Source organism: Panthera leo, chromosome E2, assembly GCF_018350215.1.
Source record: "Panthera leo isolate Ple1 chromosome E2, P.leo_Ple1_pat1.1, whole genome shotgun sequence".
In the NCBI taxonomy this organism is placed as follows: domain Eukaryota; kingdom Metazoa; phylum Chordata; class Mammalia; order Carnivora; family Felidae; genus Panthera; species Panthera leo.
The window spans coordinates 21,136,899-21,163,952 of NC_056693.1; the positions used below are offsets into that span (position 1 = coordinate 21,136,899).

Consider the following 27,054-nt stretch of genomic DNA (forward strand, 5'->3'; position numbering starts at 1 on the left):
GTCAGATGCTCCTACCCCCTGTCTGTTTGGTTAAGCCCATTGGTTTTTGCTTAAATCTGTTTCTGTTATTAGGGGGTTGCATTTGGTTCCTATGTGTCCTTTACAATAAAGACCTGGCTCATGGCCAGGGAACATGTAGACTGGCTGGGAACATCTGCCTGTAGCCCCAGGGCTGGCCCGAGGGGACCTCCAGCACTGGACCAGACACCTGCCTCCATTAAAGCCAAGAGTTAGTTGACCTCAAAGCCTCAGGTGGACTTTCCATGCCTTCCCAGAAGAGATGGGGACAGAGCTCTGGGTCACAGAATGGTGTGCTGCAGTGGGAAAGGGTGGGCCACTGAGCTGATGGGGCAGATATGCCATGGCGAGCACCTCCTGAGCATGAGCCGTCTCCGACGTGGAAGTCAGCCTCTGCTCACTGGCAAACAGACACCATGCTGGGGTGAGAGGCCAGGGGGTGCATGTCTGGGTTCGGGGGCAACCTGGATACTTCATGGGTCTGGGTCTTGAGCACATTGCTGAGCGTCCGTGAAACTTGGGGTCACCCTGAATGGGAATCATAATAGCGCTTGTTTTCCCTTGGGTGTTGTAGAGAATGATCGAGATAATCCAGATAAAAGCAGTATGTAAGCTATAAAGCAATGAATGACTGCTGTTGGGGGTGCCCTAGAGCCAGTGCTGTTCTGTCAACCAGTAGGACTTAGGGGGCAGGGAGATAGGGAACTACCCGGTCTCCTACCCTCACAGGCCTCATATAAGTGCCTCCTCTCTTTGGTGACGCCCATCTCAACTTCCACTGAAATGGCTAAAGCACGTACCATTAGCCCTACTGGATGAAGGAAGAAGCGGAGATCAGGGCCCTTGGGGTGCTTTGCCTAAGATCTCGCAGCTCGGGTAACACCAGGTCTCCAGGCTCTTGGTCTAGGCATTTGTAGCGATGTTGCCTTCAGAAACCACGTCTGGGAGAAGTAAGAGGAGTCTGTGACGGCCCTTCCCATTCTGAACCAGTTGTCAGCAGGACAGACATGTCAGCCGGCCATGCTAACGGTAAGTCCTGGCCCAGCCCCCATCTGCCTGCCCACCCACGATGCCAAGGGAGGCGGCTGACTCTGGCAGGGTGTGCTCTGCGGCAATGATGGGGATGGGGTTCTCCGTGGGTGCCCTCTGTGTCACAGATGACGCTGAGGTTTCATGGACAATTAAACAGGTCCAGAAAACAACATGTGGCTGCTTGAGGTTTAAAAGAATCGGGGCGTATGGATTCGATTTCCTCTGCAGCACAAGTGTGTTTAAGCATAAAGGAAGAAGTGCCTGGGATAGATGAATTTAGAGTGTCTGACGTCTCTAACCCCCCAAGCTGACTCTCTGTGATGCCCTGGTGCTTGTACATAGGATCCACTCCAGGTCTTTGGGAGCCTCAGAAAGGCCTAGCCAATGTCATGCCATGAACCAATTCCTTCATGGCCAGGGGGTTCTCAAACACCTATGTTTGAGAACCTCTCAAACAAGAACTGACCTGGACTTCTCTATTTGATTCTTCAAAACCGGTTCATTTTGGATGGCTCATGGTGGTTCTTCCTGCCCAAATGGAGACAGTGAGAAACAAGCCGGGTGTCTGAGATGCTCAGAGCTAGACCTCTCAGCCGAGACCAGGAGAGGGGTCCAGGGTACGTGAAAGGAGAGAGGCTTGCGTGGCAGCCTGGTGGGGGGGCATCTGGCTCGAAGCCCTTCTGGAGAAAGTCCTTCACGTCAGTTCAGAGGAGATGGGATAAGGAAGGAGGATCTGAAAGGAGGGACGGCCTGGCAGGCTAGTGAGGACGGGATGAAATGCTGGAGGTGGGGAGCTCTTCCCCCAAATCTGATCAAGACTCCAGCCCTGCCAGACACCAGAACACTGCCCAGCATTTTGTGGAGGAAAGCACCGGAAGGAAGAGAGGTCTTCACAAAGGCCATCAGTTGCCAATATTATCAGCTCCAGACAAGGGAAGGTCCACGTGGGGTAGCAGACAAGGAGATCCCCAGGCTTTGCCACTGGAGTCAAGATGCAGAAAAGACACCCTTCCCCCTCCCCCCAGAGAGCAGGCATGTCCTGGGGGAGGGAGGGTAGGGGCTGCTTCCCTGGTGATCACCCCTCGCACTGCAGTTGCCTGGGAGCAGTAAGAAGTTGTAAGGAAAGTTCCACCAGGAGAGAAGGAGGGACAGGTTGCCCTCGTTCTCTGTTGATGAGGGGAAGAAGGGAAAGGACCTTGCGTCCATGTGACAACAGAGATTTGTTTCCTTGGGAACTCATTTTCCACAGCCCCAGGTAGAAAAATTAACCCATCCATTTGCTACAAATGAGCCAAAATCTCCTCCCTGAGGCTTTCGCGAAATTCTTGCTATTTCTGCTCTTTAGGACAAACCAGTAAGGTGGTGTTTGTTTTTCTGGGCTGTGAGATTTGGAGGCAAATTGGGGTGAAAGCTGAGAAGACGCCTCTCAACGAACCTTCCAGACGTCCAGAACGGTGGTGGGGGCTAAGGGGCAGGAGGCAGAGCTGGTCTGGGGGTCAGTTCCCTGGGGCGCTGAGCACGGTTCAGAGCTCCAAGTGGGTTTATTTCTGGCCAGAGAGGATGGCAGCGGTCGCTGTTCCAGACTGCACTCTTCTTTTTCTGGTCACGCTTAGAGCACATCTTCCTCAGAAATCCTTCAGCGAGGCTGCTCTCTCCCCTCTGCTTGACCGCCCTCTGCCGTGATGACCCCTTGAGCCTCAGGAGAAGAGAATGCCAGGGTGTCGCCTTCTTGGGGCCGATTGTTCCGCTGGGGGCACCAGGCGACCACAGCCAAAATAAAGGAAAATATCGAGGTCCCACCATTTATGAACATCTGCAAGGGACTCAAGGAGGAGGGGAGCCTCACGGAAGCTCCAGGGTGTGGAGGAAAGAGAGAATGAGGAAGCTTGCTTGTCAGGAGGAGCAGGCCTCCCTCTTTAGCTGAGGCAGCGACACAGGAAGGATTCAGAAAGGGCCAAAAAAAAAAAAAATCAAAACCATGAAGACGCCAGCTGAGTGCTTCCATATGCAGCTCTGATTGAATTATGAGCAAAGAGGAGGTTGAGGGAAGCTGTTGGTGGATCCCAACCACGTTGTGGCAAATGAGGCCCTTTGGCCCTTTGGAAAACCCATGCTTTATTAAAATAAATTAAAAGGGATTGAGTCCTTCTGTTCTCCTCTCTCCCCTCCATCCTTTGAGGCAGACGCATGCTGCTCACCATTGTTTTACCTTCAGATAGCTTGCACTGTGCAAGGGCAAACCTGTAATTACCCTGCCTGCCGAAAATGATGGCTGTCGCTTAAGAGAAAACCTGACTGCTTTCCTTCCACAGGGTCTCTGATTTGTGCCAGAGCATCTGTCTGTAATCTCTTCAACTAGAGCTTTGTCTGAGCCAGCCCAGTGGCAGGGAAATGACAGGGTTGCTGGTGGCCAGATGAGACAGTGGGAGGGGCGCAAGGTTGGTCCCTGGGATGCTGCATCCTATCTAGGCCCCCTCCCACCCAAAGGAGGAATCTCTCGGTGAGGAGCGTGGTCCCTGCCACCGCCAGGGAGAGCTCACACCCCAGGTCTGTCTGCTCGTGTGCCTTGAGGAAGCTCCTGGTCGCACCCTGGAATGAATATCCCGTAACCGTTTAATGACTTAGGAGCCATGACATCAGATAAACGCTCCTCAGTTAGAGCAAAGGCAGTTGCAAGTGAGAGAAACCCAACTCAACCTGGCTTATATGAGGAAGGGAATTCACTAATTAATTTATGGGTTAACAAACGTCCAGAGGTTGGGCAGACTCAACACAGATGTATCCGGAGGCTCAACCACATCGCTAGGGTTTTGCCCCTGCCTTCTATAGATTTGTCTTTGTTTCCTGATCACAAAATGACTTGACTGCCAACAGCTCCAAGGGCAGCTTTCTTCTTTCGTCCCCTGCTTGGTCCAGCCAAGGTCACTTTTAGTCATTAAAACGATCATGCTGGTTAGGGCAATGGAGGATCCTAATGATCTCAGCCAGAGTCCTATGTTCTACCCCCGCAGCTTCATCAGAATCATAAGGAGAATTATGGGATAGTTTGAGGAAAATAATGGAGATTGTCGGCTATTGAGAAAGGACACGGGGAAATGAATGGTAAGGAGGGCAACAGGTGGACGGCCACAGCATACTCTAGAAGATTCCATGGGGGGGGAGGGGGTACCTGGATGGCTCAGTCGGTTGAGCGTCCGACTTCGGCTCAGGTCATGATCTCACAGTTCATGGGTTCGAGCCCCACATCAGGCTCTGTGCTGACAGCTCAGAGCCTGGAGCCTGCTTTGGATTCTGTGTCTCCCTCTTTCTCTGCCCCTCCCCTGCTCATGCTCTGTCTCTGTCTCTCCCTCAAAAAAAATAAACACTAAAAAAAATTAAAAAAAAAGATACCATTGGAAGTCTCTGTTTTGGTGAGATATAGAGAAATGGATGCTTTCTTACCCTGTAGTCTGGACCACCCTGGATGCAGTCATTCTACATTGATTAGGTCAGAAGGAACCTCAGAGAGCCTGTTCTTTTTTGAACCTCAGAGAGGCTGCTCTTTTTTGAAGCCAATGTGAGGTTCTCCAGGACAGAGCCATGACTAGGCACAGGCCTCCGGGAACTGGGAAGGCATCACCTTATGAAATGTCTTAATACACAGATGGACAGCTGTCCCAACTATAGGGTTTTGGCCTGACAGGTAACACATTCTTCCTTGCTTTCTGACTGATCTGAGGCCTGGTCTCAATTTTGGTCATTTTCTTATCCTGAGGGTACCCCCGTGTTCTATCAGGAAACTGATTTCCTTATGCTTCATGATGACATACATCTCACCCAGGAAGACATTCTATCCTACATCAAAGTGGGGTATCCTGAGGTCCAGATTACTTCTGTCGCCTCTTCTCCTTCAAAACTTACCCATCCCAAGTGTCATACACTCAGAACTTTGCTAACCCAAGCTCAGATATTAGGAACTAGCTACAGCCCACCGTGTCATGACAGTTATCACGGGCATGATATGACAGAAGTCTTCAGAGCTGTAAATCAGTGCCTTGGATAAAATGGTGAGGCTTGAATTTGACCTGTGGAGGAAAGAGAATTGGAGGTAAGAAACTCTGTCAGAAATTCTCCCTGCCGTGTAGGCAATTGTCTACTTGGCCTTTGCAAGTTTCGGGGGAAAGATGATGTGGCTTTAAGAGACAATTTTTGGATGCAGTTTCTGTCTTTGATCCCTTGGCCTTTGCAAAGAATTCTCTTTGCTGGATCTGCCTCTAACCTTCCAAGGGAAAAGGGGGATTTCCTTGAGTTTAAAGGTGGGCATACTGTCTGTCTTTCTATCTGTCTCCCTGTCAGACAGACAAAACGTTGGCCGGCAAGTAATTACAGCAGGAATAGCTACAAATACCCAGGGAGAAAACACAAACCAAAATCCTGACATTGCGACAAGCGGGAATACACTTTGATATAAGGAAGAACTTTTTTTTAGAGAGAGGTATTTGTGACAAGAAGAACTCAAGGAAATAAGGGAAATCAATTTTTTTGGAATTATGTTTTAAAACATTCTTATACGTGCCTAAATTATCATCAACATGTTACTATCAGAGGCTGAGGTCAAATAACCTTTAGGGGTTATTTCCTGCTGTCGAGTTGTAGATTCTAGAGAAGGCAAGAATCAAAACGCAGTTTCTAAAGACCCCTGGAACAGACTGGAGTCACAGGAAAATGGAAAACTAATCAATTCAATGTACTTTTCTGAAATGTGGGGTTTATGGGGTATCTGATCTGCATCCAGAACTGCATGGAGGGAAATGACACACGAGATGGCAAGATCCCTGTCTTCCAGAAATCAGACAATTAATACTTACTGAGAGTCCAGGAAGAAGCATATGTCAGGTAATACCTTGGAGATGTCGTGTCTCACAAGGCATATGGAGTACTAGATCGTATGTATGTGTGTGTGTGTGTATGTGTGTATGTGTGTGTGTGTGTGTGTGTGTATGTATGTATGTACATACCTTATACTCTAGAGGGGAAAATGATTATTTTAAGAGATAAAATGATAAAATTATTATTTTAAGGATACAAGGGGAGGATATTGGGAGAAACGGAGACTCACAGGGAATAATAATGGAAAAGGTCTCCCCAAGAAATGAGGATTGGTTTGGGAACTGAGAATGAGCAGTTTAGTCGGGGTGTCAGATCAACACTGGGCACAGTTCAAAGTCGCCTCCAAGGAGGAGTCTTGGAAACCATGGTAATTTGCGTATTGGCTACAGATCCTCTCTTCTGGTACTAAATAAAAAGGTCAGAGGACTATCAGAGTTTAAAGATGCATGTCACAGATTTTGAGGAATTCTGCTATAAATTGTCTGATGGTAGACACCTCTTGCTATAAAAAAAAGGCACTAATGTAAACATTAAATACTGTCTATTCTAGCAAAATGTCATCTATACCTTCTAATTTGGAGGAGAAGGAGCTGATTCCAAAAGATCCAGTAGTCTGTAATTACTGAAAATTTAGAAAATAAAAGACAATGAGATCACTACAAATGCAAACTCTTGAGATGAAACAAAAGCAAGACTTAGAAAGAATTCATAGCTCTAAATACAGCCGCTGTTAGAAAATAAATAAATGAAGGATAAACACAAAAACTCGGGCAAGAGTTTTCTCTAAATTTCTTCAAGTTTCAAATGTGGGTGGGTTATTTCAAAGCTTTAACACACATAATAGTTCTATGCTAAGTGCTTTATAATTTATTCAAGAAAACTAGCAAATTAGTGATGTTAAAACCGGACTATATGCCACAAAAGTGAAAACAACAGACTATCTAACTTAAGGATGTAGTCTTAAATTATTAAATGTTAAAATACTCAAATCAAATCCAGCATTGTAATTAAAATCCTTGCTGGCCAAAGAAACATTTTTACAGAAGACAAGTGATTCAATATTAGAAAATCTATTAATATGTTTAGTCTACTAATATAATTAATGAGTAGTAAAAAACAAAATGAAAAAAAAATTCTTCAACTTCTGAAAAGACATTTGATAAAATTTAAAAATCATCTCTCTTATAAGAACGAAATTAGGATGATACTTTTGAAACCTGTAAAAATATATCTTGACTCGTGAATCACTCTCTTATAAAATTATATAATATCCAAAGTTTCCTGTTAAGGCTGAGTAATAAAGAATCACAGTAATCAACATTATTTGAAATTACCTGGGAGATACGGCCAATGCAATTAGGAAAGAAAAATAAATAAAAGGCATAAACATTGGGAGAGGGAGAAGCATCATTATTAAAAGGCAGGAATCAGAATGGTCACATGTGGAGAATCCTGTGTTTGCATCAATGCAGGTGCAACCTGAGAACTGGTCAGACATAGTCATCATCTAAGAATTGGTAATAAGAATGCAGTTAGGATCTTATTAGGGATCTTTGTGACTCCAGAGAGGTGTTACCATATATATTATCTTAGATTTTAGTTACATAGGCTTCCCATCTATGTGTTTAGGAGAGTCTGGAACCTTGTACAGAGAGCTGGGGTAGTCACTGAAGAGCTACTGGGGATGGAGACATCCAGTGTAGCAAGTGTATTTCCCAACACTGCTGGAGAGGCATGGTGTGCGTAAAATCCACCTTGGGGTCAGAATTCTTTACTTTGAAGGGGGGCAAAGTGTGTAATTTTGGTTGTATGGGCTCTTGAGTCAGACTGCCTTTATATCCTGGCATAAATCCCCGTTTTTTTAATTCATAAAAGATGATCGTAGTTGATTGCAGCCTAGAATGAATGCAAAGAAAACCCCTGCAAAATATGTCATTGTGTCAGGAATACAGGAATTGACCCCCAAATGGTTGTAGTCATTTTGCAATCCCCATTTGATAAGAATCAGCAGTTGATATAATACAGGTCAACTTTGCAATGCTAAATACAATGCAAAAAGGAAACACAACATGCAAAAGAGATGGTAGGATCCCAGGAAATGGAGAAAGGTTCCTGTGTTCTGGAGTTTTCCATGGAGAAAAATTTTCCTCCACCGCCTGGAAATGAACCTGTTTGGTGGTGCAGCCAGCTGTGGGTCTTGCTGAACAGTTTTAGTTATCTTTCAAGGTATCTCAAACACAATTATTAAATAGAACTATTGAATAGGAGTAATTTTTATTTTATTTTTTTTTAATTTTTTTTAACGTTTTTATTTATTTTTGAGACAGAGAGAGACAGAGCATGAATGGGGGAGGGGCAGAGAGAGAGGGAGACACAGAATCGGAAGCAGGCTCCAGGCTCTGAGCCATCAACCCAGAGCCCGACGGGGGGCTCGAACTCATGGACCGCGAGATCGTGACCTGAGCTGAAGTCGGACGCTTAACGACTGAGCCACCCAGGCGCCCCTAGGAGTCATTTTTAAAATATGGAGTATCTAAAAGGAAATAAAGCAAAACACAGCATTTTTAAGAAAAATGAAGGAAGACTTTAATAAATGGGACACGGGGTTGGAGGACTCTATTCCTTTCCTAAGTCAAGCTATCAATGTAATGCAATCCCAGTGAGTCTTCAAAGTGAACTTTTGGCATATTGAAAAACTTTGTTTACATATTTCATCTAGAAGAATAAATGTGAATTGAGCAAAAAAGAGGCTGCAAAGGAAAAATATTTAGAGAAATCTTGAACCAGATATTAGAGCATATTCATGGTGTCACATTGTTTAAAAATGGATGATACAAAAATAGGTCGATGGAAGAGAATCATAAAATCACAAATAGATCTATAATCTATAAAATTGCTTATTATGTGAAACAGGTATTATAATTTATGAAATCATTAAATGGTTTTGGGGAAGTTGCTTAGATACTAGGAAAAACAAATTAGATCTTTATCCTTTGAGGGTTAGAGAGTCCTTTCCAAACATAGTACCAAAGTCAAAAAATAACTTATAAATTTACTGAAGGCTTCTAGATATTAATAGTACTATGTGCCGAATATGATTGCTGAGTATCTCTGGCTGATTCGTTTACTTTGTGCTATTTAATTTTCCAAATTTTCTGAATTTCATGCATTGAGCTTATGTTCATTGCAACATTATTCACGATAGCCAAGGCATGGAAACAACCTAAGTATGTGTCCATAGATAAGTGTATCAAGGAGCTGTGGCACATACATACGATGGAATATTATTCAGCCTTAAAAGGACGGAAATCCTGGCATTTGTGACAAAGTAGATGAAACTGGAGGGCATTATGCTAAGTGAAATAAGTTAGAGAAAGACAAATACTGTATAGTATCATTTACATGTGGAATCTTAAATTAAAAACAATGAAACGCATAAAAATAGAGAAGAGAATGATGGTTGCCAGGGATCGGTGGGTAGAGGAAATAGGGAGAGGTTGGTAAAAGGTACAAACTTGAAGTTGCAGAATGAACAAGGTTTGAGAATCTAAGGTATAACATGGAGGCTACACATACTTATACTTATGGCGACTAGAAGTAACACTATCTTGTATAACTGAAATTTGCCAAGAGTATAGAATGTAAATGAGGTGTTAAGGAACTCCGTGGAGGGATGCATACTTATATCAAACCATCATGTTTTATACTTTAAATATTTTACAATTTTACTTACCATTCGTACTTCCATTAAGCTGATGAAAAGGGGGAATGGGATAAAGTGTGTTGGTGCAGGACAGGGAATGGCAACACCTGGCTTAAAGGCATCACGGAACATAAGCTGTGGCTTTTTGAACAAGGTTGTTCTTGATCCTTTAAGGACTATTTACCCACAGATTAGAAGATATTGATCAAACTTTACTGATGTATAAAAGACAGAGTGAAAGTTCAGTTGTTAGGATTCGGGTATGATCCAGATGGGGCTGAGCAATAGTGGGTCCCAGTCAATGGGCAGGCAGAAGAGCAGCCTGGTCAGGGCAGGTGTGGAGTCCAGAGATAAGGGATATTGTTCAGGACAACAGCCACTGTGGGGAGAGTAGGGCCTCTCTGCAAATTCTCCTTTCAGGAGGATAAACCCCAATTGATTATAGTTTTATTACAATCTTAACATATTACTGAATTCAATTTGCTAACATTTTTTTTAAATTTTTTTTTTTAACGTTTTATTTATTTTTGAGACAGAGAGAGACATAGCATGAACAGGGGAGGGGCAGAGAGAGAGGGAGACACAGAATCGGAAGCAGGCTCCAGACTCTGAGCCGTCGGCTCAGAGCCCGATGCGGGGCTCGAACTCACGGACCGCGAGATCGTGACCTGAGCCGAAGTCGGACGCCCAACCGACTGAGCCACCCAGGCGCCCCTCAATTTGCTAACATTTTTTTTAAAGAGGTATGGGAGAGGGAGAGGGAGAGGGAGAGGGAAAAGGAGAGGGAGAGGGAGAGAGAATCTTAAGCAGGCTCCATGACCAGGGTGGAGCCTGACGCAGGGCTCAGTCTTATGACCATGAGTTCACGACCTGAGCTGAAATCAAGAGTCGGATGCTTAACCAACTGAGCCACGCAGGCATCTTGATAATATTTTGTTGAAGGTTTTAAAGCCTGTGTTCACAAGGGATGTTGGTGTCTAGTTTTTTTTTTTCTTTTACTTTTTCTTTTTCTTTCCTTTTTTTTCTTTTGGTTTTGGTATATGGGTAATGCTGGCCTCATAAAATGAATTGGTTAGTGTTTCCCCCTCTTCAAAGTTGTATATAAGTTTGTGTAGGATCAGTGTTATTCCTTCTTAAATGTTTCATAGAAGTTAATAGAAAACCCCTCTGGGCCTGGAGTTTCCTTTGTGGGAAGCTTTTTAGTTGACAAATTCAATATCTTCAGTAGATACATAGAGCTATTCATATTCTCCATTTCTACCTTAGTCAGTTTTAGTAATTTATGTTTTATAAAGTTGTTGGTAGTATTCCCTAAAGCCTGTAGGATATGAGATGGTCTCCTTTTTTTCATATTATTGTTAATCTCTGATTTCTTTGTGTTTTTTTTTTGATTAGTAAACATCTAAATTTATCAAATTTACTATTTTTAAAGCTCTAGTTTTACTATTTTTTTATTGTTTGGCTAATGAGTTCTGACTGCACTTATCTTTTTAACGTCCCATTCTCTATTCACTTTAATTTTAATTTGTTTTTGTTTTTTGCAAATTTTTAAGCTGAGAGCTTAGATCATTGATTTTGGAACATTCTTCTTTTATAATACAAGTGTTTAAAGCTACTAATTTCCTCCCAAGTACTGTTTTAGCTGTATCCCACACATTTTGATATAGTGTAATTTTATTTTCATTCATATTAAAAATATTTTCTAATTTTTCATGTGATTTCTGCTATGATCTCTAAGTTATTTAGGAATATTATTCAATTTTCCAAATGTTTTATAATTTTTTTCAAATACTTTTTAAAAAAATCTCTAATTTTGTTGAAGTCACAGAAACTACTGATTTCAATCTTTTTTTAAAAATATTTTTTAATGTTTATTTATTTTGGAGAGAGAGACAGACCGAGTGTGAGTGGGGGAGGGGCAGAGAGAGCTGGAGACACAGAATCTGAAGCAGGCTCCAGGCTCCAAGCTGTCAGCACAGAGCCTGATGCAGGGCTCAAACTCACAAACTGCAAGATCATGATCTGAGCCAAAGTCGGATGCTCAACTGACTGCGCCACTCAGGAGCCCTGATTTCAATCTTTTTAAATTTATTGGCAACTCTTTCACGGCCCAAGATATAGTCTATCTTGGTGATTATTCTCTGAGTATTTGGAAAGTATGTGCATTCTACTATTCTGGATGGAGTGTCTATAAATGTCAAGTTGGTTGATAATGTTGTTCATGTCTTCTATGTCCTGATTTTCTACTTGTTCTATTGGGTACTGAGTAGGAGGGTTAAATTTCCAACTATAATTTTGGATTTGTCTGTTTCTCTTTTCAATTCTGTCAGTGCTTCTTTGTGTATTTTGAAAGTCTGTTATTGTATACATACATATTGGGGCTCATGGGGCACCTGGGTTGTTCAGTTGGTTAAGCGACCGACTTCCACCCAGGTCATGATCTCACGGTTCGTGAGTTCGAGCCCTGCGTCAGGGTCTGTGCTGACAGCTCAGAGCCTGGATCCTGCTTCCGATTCCATGTCTCCCTCTCTCTGCACCTCCCCTGCTGGTGCTCTGTCTCTCAAAAAATAAATAAATCCTAAAAAAATTTTTTTTTAATTGTATACATACATATTTGGAATTTCTCTGTCTTATCCTTTATCTCTGGTAAATGTGTTCTATGCTCTTGAAGTTTATTTTGTCTAATAATAATAATATACCTATTCATCTCTATTTTCAGGTTTCTAGTGATGTTCTATCATTTACTCCCAATGTTGGTCATATATATCTCATATATATCTTCCCTCTTTTTTCTTGGTCAGTCTAACTAGAGATTCATTAATTTCTTTTTCTTTCTTTTCTTTTCTTTTCTTTTTTTTTTTTTTAAGAAACAGCTTTTAGTTTTGTTGATTTTTTCTGTTTTTTTTTCTTTCTTTTTTTGCTGTACATGTGTGTGCATATGTTTCATGATTTGTCACTCATTGCTGTCACTCATTGTTTTGTTTTTTTTTAATGTTTACTTATTTTGAGGGAGAGAGAGACAGAGTGTGTGCAGGGGAGGGGCAGAGAGAGAGGGAGACACAGAATCCCAGGCAGGCTCCAGGCTTTGAGCTCTGAGCTCCAAGATGTCAGCACAGAGCCCAATGCAGGGCTCGAACTCATGAAGCGTGAGATCATGACCTGAACTGAAGTTGGAAGCTTAACCGACTGAGCCATCTGGCGTCCCAGTCACTCACTGTTTTTTTGTTTTTAGATGAAAGCTCATAATAATCTATTGACTTTGAGACCTTTAGTTTTTTTTTTTTTTCTAGTATCAGCATTTAATGCAGTGATTCTTAAATGGGGGTGTTTTCCCTCTCTCTAGGGGACATGAGGCAGGGTCTGGATACATTTTAATTGTTCTAGTCAGCAGGAATAGAGAAATGAGTAAAGCAGACAGAAAATCCCCTTAGGAATTGGTGTTTTAATGGGAGACACAGCAGGGGACAAGATTAGAATATACAATACGATGTCAGGCAATGATGAAAATCAAAGCAAGATAAAGAAATAGCAAATGATGAATACGGGCCAGTTGAGACCGAACGGTCAAGGAAGGTTGCTCTCAGTGATATTTCAGGAGACGCTTGAATGAAGTAAGGAAGAAGCCACGCGAATCGCTGTAGAGTTTTCCACATAGAGGAACGGCAACTGTGAAAGCCCCGAGTTAGGTGTGTGCTTGGTACACAGGGGAACAGCAATGTGACTAATGTTGTTGAAACCCAGAGGTGGAAGAAGATGCTGGGAGAGCTGTGGGCCAGACTGTGTTGTGTTTTATAGGCTATGGGAATAACTTTGGATTTTATTGTAAGTATGAAGGTAGGGAGCGAACGTTGGGACTAGAAGATATCACGAGGAGCACTGCGATTTGGGAATAGAATGAAGGGAGTAAACATGAAAGCATGGAGACCAACTGGAAGTTATTGAAACCACCCAGGTGAGAAGTGTGGTGGTTTGACCTAGAGGGTTTAAGTGGAGATGGTTGCAATTCCAGACAAATCGAAAGTGGAGTCCTTGAGATTTACGAATGGATTAGATATGATATTTTAGACAAGGTAAGGGGCCCAAAATGACTCCAGTGTTTTCCCCTGAGCAACACCCTGGTTGGATGGTGTTACCATTTACTTATTTTTTTTTAATGTTTATTTATTTTTGTGAGAGAGAGAGAGAGAGAGACAGAGCGCAAGCAGGGGAGGGGCAGAGAGAGAGGGAGACACAGAATCCGAAGCAGGCTCCAGGCTCTGAGCTGTCAGCACAGAGCCCCACGCGGGGCTCGAACTCACGAGCTGTGAGATCATGACCCGAGCCGAAGTCGGACGCTCAGCTGAGCCACCCAGGTGCCCCAATGTTACCATTTACTTAAGTGAAAAGTTTGGTTTTGGCTACATTAAGTTTGGGAAGTCAATTGTTCATCCGAGTGGAGTTGTCAAGAAGCAGTTGGTTATAACAAGTTGAGAGGCGGAGGGAAAATTCATGGTTGGAAATGTAAATTTGGAAGTTTTTGCCTAATAAAGTCTATTATTGTAATTTACTACATTAACAGTGTAAAGTAACAAAACCATTTATTTATCTTAATAGCTGTCCAAAAACATTAAAAAGATCTGCCATCACATTATGAGGAAAATAATAAGTTAGGGATAAAAGGAAATATGAGAAAAGTACATAAAATATACAAAGTATAGGTTAAACATACACATTTCCATTAAAATTAGGAAACATAAAAATACTTACCATCATTCAACATCTAACTAGATGCTGTAGCAAGGGAGAAAAGCAGGGAAATAAAGTTGGAACGGAAAAAAAAAACCCTGTCTTTCCTCGAATATGACATAATTAACTACTTTAAATAAACCAGTAGATTTGATCAACAATTAAGATAACCCATTAACAATCCACTGATATTGATATAAGATTTCAGCAAAGTGGCCGGATATAAGATTAATATGCAAAAGTCAAAAGTTTTCCTATACATCAGTGCTAACCAAGTGCGATGCACCTTGTTCAAAACAGGAACAACACAAATCTATAGAATATTGCACCTGAGAGTAAATAAATCTAATTATAATTATGATAGGACTTTATGGAAAAACCTAAACAATTAATAAATAAAAGTTTGAATATAAATGGATGACTGGGAAGATCCATTTTAAAGATGTTGTTTCTCCCCAAATTATGTAAAAATACAATGTAACACCAGTCAAGATTGCAGTGAGATCATTATGGAAATCGACAGGCAGATTCTAAAATTCAAATAGAAGATAAATACTCATGGACAGCTATGCGGTTTGAAAGAGATGATCAAAAGAATGGACTTTCACCACCTGATATCAAATTTATGAAGCTCTAATCATTAAAGAAGTGAGGTGTTGCTTAAGAATATAAAACAGTTGGAAGAGACAAAATTCCAGAAATAGACCCTTGCATGTATTGTAGCTATGTGAAGCACTAATGTTTGAAACCAGGGGAGAGAGAAAGGGACATTCAAGAAATTGGGAGAACTAGTCCTACATGTTAAGTATCTAACTCACAAAAGTCACAAAATGAACTTAAGACATATTAAAGACCTAAATGCACATACATGCGTGCACGTGCGCACACACACACACACACACACACACACGCCGAAAAAGAAGGAGCGAGAGAGTGATAAAATTTAAGAGTATCAAAAATAATTACAGAATTTATTTTAATAACCATAAAAAACACAGAAAAGATGGGTAATTTTGACATTGCCAACATTTTCAAAATGGATATAATCAAGAAACATTTCAAATGATGCTGGAAGAAAGTATTTGCATCGAATGTGGTGAGGATTACTCTAAAAATACATGAGAATGTTTATAATCATAAGAAAATTCAAGCAGTCTAATGGAAATAGTTAATAAAGAATATTTAAATAGTTTAAAGAAAGGCAACCAATTTGAAAGGCAGAGAACTGTGCCCTTATGATTGCATTTGCAGGATTTATCATAGAGAAGCATTAGAAATCAGCTAAAGATACAGCCAACCATATTCATCGAAACATTGTAAATAGGAAAGAAAAAGCCTAAATGGATGAATAATGAACACTGGAGGAAAATTGTTAAATAAGCAATAGCACAGAATGTTGTGCCACATTTTTAAATGTCAGTAAAAGTTTTGCGTTGTTTCATATAACTGGTATCTTCTTTTTTTAAAGTTTACTTATTTATTTTGAAAGCAAGCAAGCATGAGTGGGGTTGGTGTGGGGGGAAGAGAGAGAGAGAGAGCGAGAGCGAGAGAGAGAGAATCTCAGACAGGTCCCGCACTGTCAGTGAGGAATCTGATGCGGGGCTCGAATCCAGGAACCACGAGATCATGACCTGAGCTGAAGTCAGACGCTGAACCGACTGAGCCACCCAGGCGCCCCAACTGGGTATCTTAAACAAGCATGACTTTAACTACCTTCCCTTTAAGCTTTATTCACTGGGGGCATTTTTTTCCTACGCCTGGTTCAAAGCGACAACAGGCCCCAGACTAGTGTGTGACTCTCAGGTGAAGGGAGGTCAGGGACACGGTCCGATGGGCCTCACACTGGGATAGAGACTCTTGGAGAAGAAAATCTCTTTATGGGTCCTTTCACCGTCTTCTCTCTAGACTCTTTAATATTAATCTCCAAATGACAATATCGGGAGTTGAAGAACACATTTTCCTTTATGCCCATTGCATATTTTTCATACATCAAATCTATAAGAAACTCACTCTGACAATCTGTTGCTTTTAAAAAATGTTGAGAATTGTTCCTCAATTTTTTCTTCTTCTATTTAAACCAGAATCACTACTCCATATGCCCAGCTTAGATGCTGCCTACCCTATACGAGTCTTTTCCAAACCCCCATCTGGATGAATCTCTCTTTTTTTTTTTTCTTTCTCTCTTTCTTGATGCATTTGATATGGACATATTATTGCATTTGGCATATTATATTTAATTAGTTTTCCACGTCTCTTTCTCCCCACTGAACTATAAGCCTCTGGAGGGCAGAGGCGGTATCTGGTTCAGTTACGATCTCCCACACATATTTCACAGCCATAGACACTTAATAAATATAATTTTAAGAAATGCTCCTTTGACCTTCAGCCTTGGCTCAGGGAAGGGCTCAGGAAATCATAATTCTTAGGCTCGAGTGTGAAGTGAGACTAAACTTTTTTTAACACCCCATAGTCAGGAAATGGAACACTTCATATTAGCATATACATTTAATAAATGACAAACAACATCAAACACAACATATTACATGTGCAATGTAGCATGTGCGAAGCTGAAAATGACTTTCCTGAGTGCTGGGCTCTAATCAAGTCCTCTAATGTTGCATTAACATGGGTCCTTTAGCTTAATAAGTCCTCTTGATATTTCTTAGACATTTAAGAAATGGAATAGACTCAGTCGTATCCTAGCTTTGAATGCATGGAACTAATTTCTCCCTGAAACTCAAGGACGTCTTCCAAAGCACGATATGGATTCCTGGATTCACACTGATAAAAAAAGAACTCTTTTGAAGGCAAACGAGACTTGCTTTCACCATCCAGTATCAGTCCCAATTTCTAAGTGGAGACCTTCTTCCTGATTCCTCTCTGAAAAATAGACCTGTCAAGTCCTTGGCATTTTGTTCTGGGTTGTCCAATGGTGGTTTTACTATTTTTTCCCTTTGGAACTTCCAGAGACCCTTTTCTGTCTTGAAAGTTATTTGGATATTTCTTTCCTTGCTAATGTTGGCAAAGCATTAATGCACATGGGAGGTGCACGTCTTGTGTGGACAATGTGTTTAGTTCAAAGCTCATTGAAAAATGATGCCTTTACTGGGTTCCTCTGACCAGCCTCAGGCTCTCTGAGATTAGTTTTAGATTCATAGACTGTGGCCAGGCATTGACCGTGTGGTTCTGGCCTCTACACATGCAGGAAATTGTCCTTTCCCCCAGGAAGGCCTTTTCCTTCATCAGGTTTATCCCAAAAGTGTTAAGAGGACAATTTTAGACAAATACAATCCACAGCTGTTTTTCTCCTTGCAGGAGGAAGGGAAGCTGTGGAAGGTGGTTCTCTATCGTCTGTGGCTATCCCTTTGCACCTCTCAGTCTTGGCCGAGTGTGTGTCTGGATATTTGAAAACTAAGTTCTGCATTAAAAAAGAATAAAAACAAATCAAAAACAAAACAACACAACCCCCCCCCCAAAAAAAAAAAAAAACCCAAACCCAACCGACTGACCAAACAAACAAAAAACCAGAGTCTGAAGATTCATCCCCCCATCTCTATTTTGACATTGGTTAATCCACATTGGAAGTTCTCAAGTTTTGGTGTCTTTGGGCACTAATGGAAAACAAGTTCCTCCCTGGCGTCCCAAGACCTGAACCCACTTTCAGTTCTGATATATCCTTATTCTTTGATCTTCAACTAGCCCCTCACCCCGGTTTCCTGGACTGAATATGAGGATAATTCCCACCTCATTAGTGATTTTATGAGTAAGTAAGATGCTACGTATATGAATGCACTTTGAAAAACAAATCAAGGCACTCAAAAAGCACATTGTTACCATCATCCACATTAGACCTCCTTATCGACATAGTAATAATGTAAATATTCAATTCGTTCTTGCACGCTGCCAAGTTTTCAAAATGCTTCCATGAGTCTTACCTTGTTTTTTGTTTGAATGCCATTGATGTGCTCTCTGCCTAGAGCCATAGGAAGATAGTAGAAAAGGGACCAGACGAAGTACAGAGGAATTATGTTCTCAGAATGTGTATGTTAGCCGGGGAGCTAGAACTAGTTATGTGTAACCACTTACAAAATTGTCATCTTATTTAGACTGATAAGGTTTACGTGATTCAGGAATAGATACATGCCTCTATGCTTTGGGCGAACAGATGGAGGCCAAGTCAACCATCCCACTTTTGGCTCACGAGCTTCTCTATTTCCACCATGATCACCAACCCTCGATCTTTCAAATATGAAAGGCTCTTTTGCTCGGCTTCTCAGATTAATTTGCGTTCTTATTCTTACAGACTTATTTCAAAACATGCCTACTCCACTCACATGTTTGACTTATCCCCCTTAGCAGATGGCGCCTCCTCCTGCTTTATTAAAAAATGTAGAAGACATCATACAGGGGCTAAGCATCCCAGTAACAAGCCCTAAGCCACCTACACCTGTGCAGATCCTTTCGCTCCTCCCTCCTTTACTGTTGGGTCCAGGGTGGATTCTCTTCCCCATCAACCGCCTAAGCTTTGGGTCCCCCTGCTCCTACCTTTACAGGAACCCAATACTGTTTATATAATATCCCTTCTCTTTCTTATCTTTACAACTACTCTTTCTACCACAGAGGCCTTCCTACTGGCTGTGAACACACTCAAATTTCCTATCTTAAAATAAGCAAGCAAACAAATAAACACACCTTCCTGTATTCCACATTTTCCTCTGGCCACTACCTTTTTCCACACCTTCCTGTATTCCACACCTACCTTCCTTCCGGCCACAGCCAAACTGGCGGAAAGAGTGGCCTCTACTTTTGTGAAGAATGGTCTGTGCCATTTGCACTCTTCATTCTCATTTCCACACCCCCAATTCACAATGAAGTTCACATCATGGCTTCTGCCCTCATCGCTCTGCCAACAATGTCATTAGTTCATCGATGACCTCCATGTTCCTAAGTCCAATGGCTGTTTTAAATGATTTATTCCCTTGGCCCTTAGCAGGGTCACTGGTAACCAAGGTCTCATCATTGAAATCATCTCTTCCCTTGGATTTTGTGATAGCACATCCTCTTGTTTTTTTTTTTTTTTTCTCTCTCACTCTACAATCTCCTTTTCAATCTATTCTATTTAATAGAAGAGAAATACTAGAAGAGAGATACAATACTAGAGTTGTCCAAGATATTTCCTACCCTTTCTCATTTTTGTTTGGGCAAATCTTTATTGTTTCTCTTACTAGTTATATATACACCTATAGCCTCCACATTGTTATCTGCAGTGAATACCTCTCTGCTGAGCCCTGGGATCATATCTCTGGCCAGTTTCCATCTTTACTTAAATGCTTCTAATGCACCTCAAACTCAGTGTGTTCAAAAGAAAACCTTATGACTTTTCTTCCTCTCTAGTTTCTCCTTTCCAATGAAGGACCCCCAAGCTGTCCAGCTCTGAAGGAGAGTTAGGTCCTCCTTGCACATTTCTTCCCCTGCTCTCCATATCCAAAATATTGCCAGATCTCAATGTCTTATCTTGTAATCCATATGGAATCTGGAGTGTCCATGTTCAGTGCCATCACACCAGTCTAAGTCATCATCTCTTTCTTTCAGAACCATGCAGTGACTACAAACCAATCCACTCTTATGCCACCATTTTCCATGATGTGTTCAGCACGGTATTTGCAAATGGAAAGTCTGATTGTGATAGACTAATATTTCTTTCTACCCCCTGAGTTTAACTCATTCGTCCAGGCATTTCACACTCAGAGCCTCAGAAAAAGAATGATACACATCACAGAGTGCAGAGAAAAAGAAATCTAGTTGCTGAGAACCCAAAATCTAGTTGTTGAGAACCCAAAATGGGAAGGAGTTATATGCATGGACAATAGATTTGGAAGTATGCCTATAAATAAAAGTTTCCCATATTCCAAACTGAAAAGAGTTCTCATGATGGCAGGGATGGGGGAAGATAAAGGGGCTATAACAAGAGAAAGAGAGAGGTTGGGGCTTGGGACAAAGGCACAAAATTTTCAGGGCCCAGGAGTAGGGAGCAGAGAGAGTGCAGCCTCCTCACCATGATCTGAATTCCTGGCTGATGACCCAGAGGCCTCTAGTCTCAACTTGAGCAACGACCAAACTGTGTCACCCTGAGGATGAACATCTTTCCAGTAGATTGGCATCCACCAAGGACTTCTCTTCCATGTAAGCTGTTGACCACCAACAGGAGGGACACACTTCCAACAGAGGTTTTGCAAAGTCACGTCTGGCTCACTCCTTGATCGCAAACCTACTTTTGATGACCCAGGAAACTCCTCTACACCTGGAAGGAAGGCGGGGCTCTGAAGCCTAGATCCTGGTATCGAGGTAGGGAAGGCAGCATTGCAAAGAACTCCGGAAAAAAAACCAAAACCAAAACCAAAACCAAAACCAAAACCAAAACCACACAAACAAAAGCAACTGCCACTCCCCTGCCTAACATCAGTCCCTGGCTTCTCAAACCTTAGCATGGCCTTGGGGACCCTGAAATATCTGGCACCTGCTGACTCTGTCTTGCCCCAATCTTTCCCCCTCTCTCTCAGCTTCCTTGATTCACTCTGTATGTGAGCCACCAGACTGTGTCTGCCCAGGACTCTGCTCTCAACTGGAAGGCGTTTAGCTCTAAGCTCTGCATCAGCCCCAAAGGGGAGCCTCTCCTGACTCCACGCAGCTAGGGTCGGAGACTTCTCCCACACGCTTACACAGAGCCTGGTGCTTTTCTTGAGCTCCGATTGTAATTAGACCTTCATTAGTCTGGCGTCCCTCTGGTTAGACTGGTACTCTAGGAGCTATTTAAAAATTTGGGGGTCGTTGTTTGGTACCTATTCTCCCACTGCGCCCTAAGTCTCGGTACCCTTGGTCAAGTCACAAATCACAGACCTCTCCAAGAGTTCGTTCCTGGAGAGCTGCAGGTTTTGTCCTATCGTATGGAGCTGGGGGAAGATCCGAAGGCCAGTCTGTAAGCTGAAAAGGGCTGACCAGATGTGCAGGACCGCGTCTCCCGTTCTATGAGCAGAGGCGTTGAGGGGCTCTTTCTGGTCAGGTCTTGACAACGCATTGTCAGCCCCCTCCCCAGGACCTTCCCCTCCCACTCCGCCTCATCTGTGAAGTCTGTTGTCCAAGGATATTAGTAATTCAGTCTTCAAACTCACTTGCCACGGTTCGCCTTACAGGCTACCTTGGGTCAACGTTTTTTGCTTTGGTGTTTTGTTTTACCGGTGAGCCCGGCAAACTGCGATTGAGTGCTCCGTGCTATATAAGGCTTTATTGCATCGCATTGTTTACGCCTTGCCTGTGACAGGTACCGGTGGCAATTACCACCCTGTGATTTTCCAGCAGTGAAAATAATAGAGGGATTTCATACAGGTAAAATAATTAGTGGTTTAGACAAAAATATGAATACACTTTGTCACACAGAGTATTAGCCTTTTTTTTTTTTTTCCTTTTGGTGTAAGTGTCAGTTTCTGGGGTTACCAAGACAGATTAAACAGAATTTTATCCTTTTAACCATGAATTAGGGTTTCCCAGTTGTTCCCTGGCATTGGATGGTCCGGACTACAAGTAGTGATGCAGGCTTAATGCATCAGCCTTAACTGCTGAAGAACTGGGTGTTTGTTTTGTTTTTTTTTTTTTAACAAATCTTGGATCACTTGGTTTTGTCCCTGTATCTGCCTTCCCCACAGTGGGCAATACTTCTCATCGTGTGTGCGCGTCCCTGTATCCACGGCCGTGTGGGTGTGTGGGTGTGTTTCCCTTCCGGGCGGAGACAGGAAATAGAGGATGGCAGGTTGCAAAGAAGTCTCGGACGTTTTTTCTGACTGAAATCTGGCAAGATTTAAGAAAAGGGAAACCAACGGAATGCCCAATTAAAATTGAATTTCAAGTAAACAATAAACCAAACCGGGGTGCCTGGGTGGCTCAGCCCGTAAAGCCTCCGAGTCTTGATTTTGGCTCAGGTCATGATCTGAAGGTTCACGAGATCAAGACTCACACTGGGCTCTGCGCTGACAATGTGGAGCTTTCTTGGGATTCTCTCTCTCCCTCTCTCCCCTTCCCGTGCTCTCTCCCTTTCTCAAAAATAATAAAAATAAAATAAAATAAAATAAAATAAAATAAAATAAAATAAAATATAAAATCTTTAGTATTTGCATTTCCCATGAAATATTCTACAAAAGAATTAGTCATTGCTTACCTGGAATTCAAGTTTACCTGCATGTCCTATATTTTAGGCAGCGACTGTTGTCCAACTCTCTCAGTTTTAAAATTGGAAACACGGATACTCTGGTTGGGGGATGTGTCCAAGAGTCCACGAATTCGCCTGGGGACTGATTTTGTGCGTTTCAGCTTTGCTTTCTCCCTCTGTGCACGGGCGGCACGTTTTCGCCACTCCTGGGGCATCTCGGCTGGAGCAGGTGGAAGAGGTGAAGCCCTGGAAAGTGGGGGCCCTGTACCTGTGTTTCAAAATCTCTGAGCTGGGGACTGAGACTGCCCTGCAGTCTGAACTCTGGCTAAGATCCTAACCGCTCTGCCCGCCCTCCCTCTCCGCCAGGGAGACCCTCCTTAAAAGCGCTTCTGTCCCCAAGGCTGCACCATTTCCCCACAGAGCCTCATCTGTCCTCTCTGCTTCGGGGTTAATGCTTCTCGACTTCTTTCTTTTCTTCCTCCTTGTGAACTTGGCAACTCCGTCCTCAACACTTTTGGAATGGGAAATGGTGAAGGTTTGCACTCCCTTTGCCCTTGACGGGACTAGAACATGCATGCTAGGGGGTGGAGGACAGGAGGGGTGTGCCTTCCTCTGGGGACCCTTCTAGCGACAGGAAGTACTAGTGGGGATGCACCTTTCATGTCCAGTCCTCTGTGCTCCCCCTGTGGCACATGTGGTCAGACACCGACCCAAGAAGCCCTGGGGTTGAGAGAAATCTTAGTTGAGGAGTATTTCAGTACTTATATATAAATATAATATAAATATTATTATTTTTAATAATTTTAAATTAAATTAATTTTAAATTAATTAATAAAAAATTTAAATTAAATATAAATATAATATAAATATATATACGTATATAATATATAACATATATAACATATGTTATATATGTTATATATTATATACGTATATATATGTTATATACATATGTTATATGTTATATATATAATATATATTTATATTTATTTTTATAACTATATATTATATATTATATATGTTATATATGTTATTATATATTATATCTATTATATGTTATATATATGTTATGTATTATATATGTCATTATATATTATATATATCATATGTTATATATATTATATATGTCATTATATATTATATATTATATGTTATATATATTATATATTATATATATTTTTATATATATGAAATATATAGTATATATATACTTGCATATAGGCAAAAAAACCTCAGCTTTGATTGTCAACACCCTATATCTCCCTGGTAAACAATTCAAGTCTTTAAAGACCCTTCTCTCATGGTGGAGCAAACCAGGCAGAAAGCAGCCCAGGTGACAAACCCAACCGCGGAAGGCCAGGTAACATTTCCCTTGAAAGGCTGGCCAAGAGTGAACCAGAGGCATAAATAGGGACAGAAGATCTATGAAGTAATAAGGTGTAAGGATTTAGGGCTCTCTTGCCTGTGGGTCAAAAGGAGGAAGAAAAGGAAAAAATAAGTATAAATGTAATGATATATATAGAGATATATATGTATATAGATATATATGGAAGAATGAAAAACAAATGTTCTCACACCACGGCAACGATGTTCTTGCATTCTTGCCACAGAGCACGGGGGCTGCCTGACAATAGGTGGTGAGGAATTATAATGGCGAAAAGATGGTCAGAAAGGCAGGACTCGATCCCTGACTCCCAGCCCACTTCTATGTAACATTGCATCGGCGTTGCTGACCGCGGTTATGGGAAAATAAAAACAGATTAGAGGCATAAGGATTGGAAAGGAGGAAATAAAGCGATTTCTTGGGGAATGTCCCCGAGGCGGGGTTGGGGTGGGCAGTCAGGTGGGGCAGGACACAAAGAAGAGAGGTTCAACCGTGACAGGAGGGGGATCCTTGGGGTTTGAGAGATGGTGAGGGTCCTCTCTTCTCTTGCTACCTGTGGGAGCCAGGGGCAAGGATCTCTGTCATAACTTGTGAAGAGTCTTTTTTTTTTATTTCAACAAATGCTCTTGACTTAAAGATCCTGGGAGGGTTCTGTGGGGCTCACTGCTCTCCCTCGCGTGGGTCCGGGCCCTGGGCTCTGGCTGACACATCCCTGGTGCTGAGGCCCAGCCCGACCTTCCATCCTCCCTGCTTCCCTCCACAGGACAGAGCAGGCGTTCCCAGGATGTGTTTGCTCCCCACCGTGGAATTGATGAATTAACTCCCGGCTGGTGGTAGGGAAACCGACCTCCTTGCTCCCTGGCTCCTCCCTTCTTCTAAGTTCACAGCCGCCAGCCTCTTGGGTCAGAAACCCTGTCACCCGGGCCTGTTCCTGGAATGGTTGGTTCCCGCGATGCCACCGGACCGAGTCTGAGGGAGAGGGCGTGACACGGGCTGCCTGTGCATGCATGCACACACATATGCGGGGGGGGGGGGGGGGGGGGCGTACATACATATACATGGAGTCATATATTTGCTCTGCACGCATCCAGGGAGGAGAATGTTGCAGAGCGTGTTTGCCATGAATTTTTGATCTGGTGCTCTGTGCCATTACCACGTAATGAATATTGGTGAATATCACTTTAACTTAGGGATCATCCCCGGGTAAAAATGCCGTCCATCAGAATTTTGGAGAGGAAAGTCCCGTGGCAATCCATTCGCAGGGATGGAGATGTATGTGCATAAGCAGTGGAAATTGAAAACCCGTGTTAAGTGGTTGAAAAGCCTCCAGCAGGAGGTGGGGACCAGCCGCCCAGGCGGGGCTGACAGCGGATGTTGCCTGGAGGATAAAAGCCTTGTTTGTTTCACAGCCTTGGGGAGGGGGCTCTGGCAACACGGAGATAAGTGTCTGTGTCCTCCTGTGACCTCTCAAGGGCGGCGGAAGCGAGACCTCGGGAAGCAGTGATGGGATGGGTGAGCCTGGGCCACCAGTGCCCCTTCCCCACCATGAATGACGGCAGGACTAGAGGCGAGGGACGGAGGGAGGGAGGGAGAACGCAGGCCCTGCTTCCAGTGCTCCCAGCAAGTGTGCAGGGTTGGGGGGGGGGGAGGGGTTGACGGTTGTCGCTGTGATGAGGCGGGGGAGGCCGACTGCTCACCTCACTGTAGCGCTTGGGACCTTCCGCGGAAGAATCAGTCCCCCCCGAAATGCAAGAACACTCCAGTTAGAGAGGGGTGGTGAGGGCTCTGACGGTCGTCATGGCTAGGTAGGGAGGCGAGACCACAGCTGGCTGCAGGATGCTCACGCCTTTTCAGTGGAGCCCCCTTCGCCCGCATGAGCTGCAGCCACATCCCAGACTCCCTTTCGCTCGCAGGCAGGTGTGGGTGTAGGGGACGGAAGCCCGTGAAGTTCACTCAGCAAGATGCTTTCTGCGCAGGCGGCACGAACCTGTGACGGAGGGAATTCACCAACGTGCATCACTAAAAGGATGGCAGCGCAGCGGTTTTGCCCGCAGGCCCAGCTGCCTGGGGGCTGGGACAAGGCTCAGACCAACGAGGACAGGGGCCTGTCCCTCTCACCTCTGTTCACAGAGCGGCTGCAACAGCTCCAGCATTTGCACCCACCCTCAAGCACAGCCTGGGGTAGAACGTGAGCCTCGGACCGGCCGTCCCACAGTCTGTCTGCATCTCATTGGCTCTAGTTGGGTCACATGTCCAATTCTAAACCAATCACACTGGACAGATGAATAGGAAGTGTTGCCGGCTTGAAACGGGGCTCTCGTGCTCCGCCTCTGAGTCTGGCAAGGGAGGACTTAAAGAAGAGGGCCGAGGGTGTGGGGAAGAGAGGGGGGTTTCTGGGAGCCGCACTGGAAAACCGGGTACTGTTACCAAGTGCAGGGTAAATGGAGACAAAGCCGGAAGATCGTGGAGGAGGGGTCCAGGGACCTGGCCGTGGTGCCAGCTGCATGACAGAATATCTGGATGAACCTGAACCACCCTCTGGACCTATTTCCTACCGAGGATGATCACTGAAGCCCCCTTTCAGCTCTTTCCTGATTGCTGTCAGACCCAAGGGGAAAATCCACAAGAACATTAGGTTTAGCAAAGGTGGCTACTTTATACTTCAAAGGCCTCTTAGAAAGTCATTCTTGAAATAAAACTTAAAAAAGGAAACAACAACAAAGGCAATGGATCTCTCCCAAACTCTAGGAAATATGGTCCTTTGTTCTTTGAGGGGGGTGGGGTGGAGAAAGAAGGTGGATGGATTGCTGATGAACTGTAGGGGTGATTTTGACGGCACTTTCTCCAACATTAAACGTCAGGACTTTGGGGTGAAATGGTAACTTTTGCGATTTCCAAATCTGTTGAGAATAACAGTGTGCAGATTATACGGGATAGGACGGAAATATAATAGATGCTCTTTAAAATAAGCTCTCTCGGGTTTGCCTTCATCTGGGCAGATGGCACTCTCAGGGAAGGGGCCGTGTCCCCTCAGCTCACCCTTCCGCCCCTGGTGGCCGGAGGGGACTCTCATTCTGCCGCTTGTCTCTGCAGACACTCTGTTGGGTGCTGGGCACACCGCAA

At 43.3% G+C, this 27,054-nt stretch overlaps 1 long non-coding RNA gene across 1 annotated transcript; it reads right to left on the reverse strand.

The window, feature by feature from the left end:
* Positions 1 to 4,675: 4,675 nt before the first annotated feature.
* LOC122208633 lies at positions 4,676 to 25,820 on the reverse strand. Its single transcript, XR_006197307.1, has 3 exons — positions 25,629 to 25,820; positions 6,487 to 6,541; positions 4,676 to 5,114 (listed from the first exon to the last, which is right to left on the reverse strand). It is a non-coding gene; the product is annotated as an uncharacterized LOC122208633 (long non-coding RNA).
* Between the last annotated feature and the right edge of the window lie 1,234 nt (positions 25,821 to 27,054).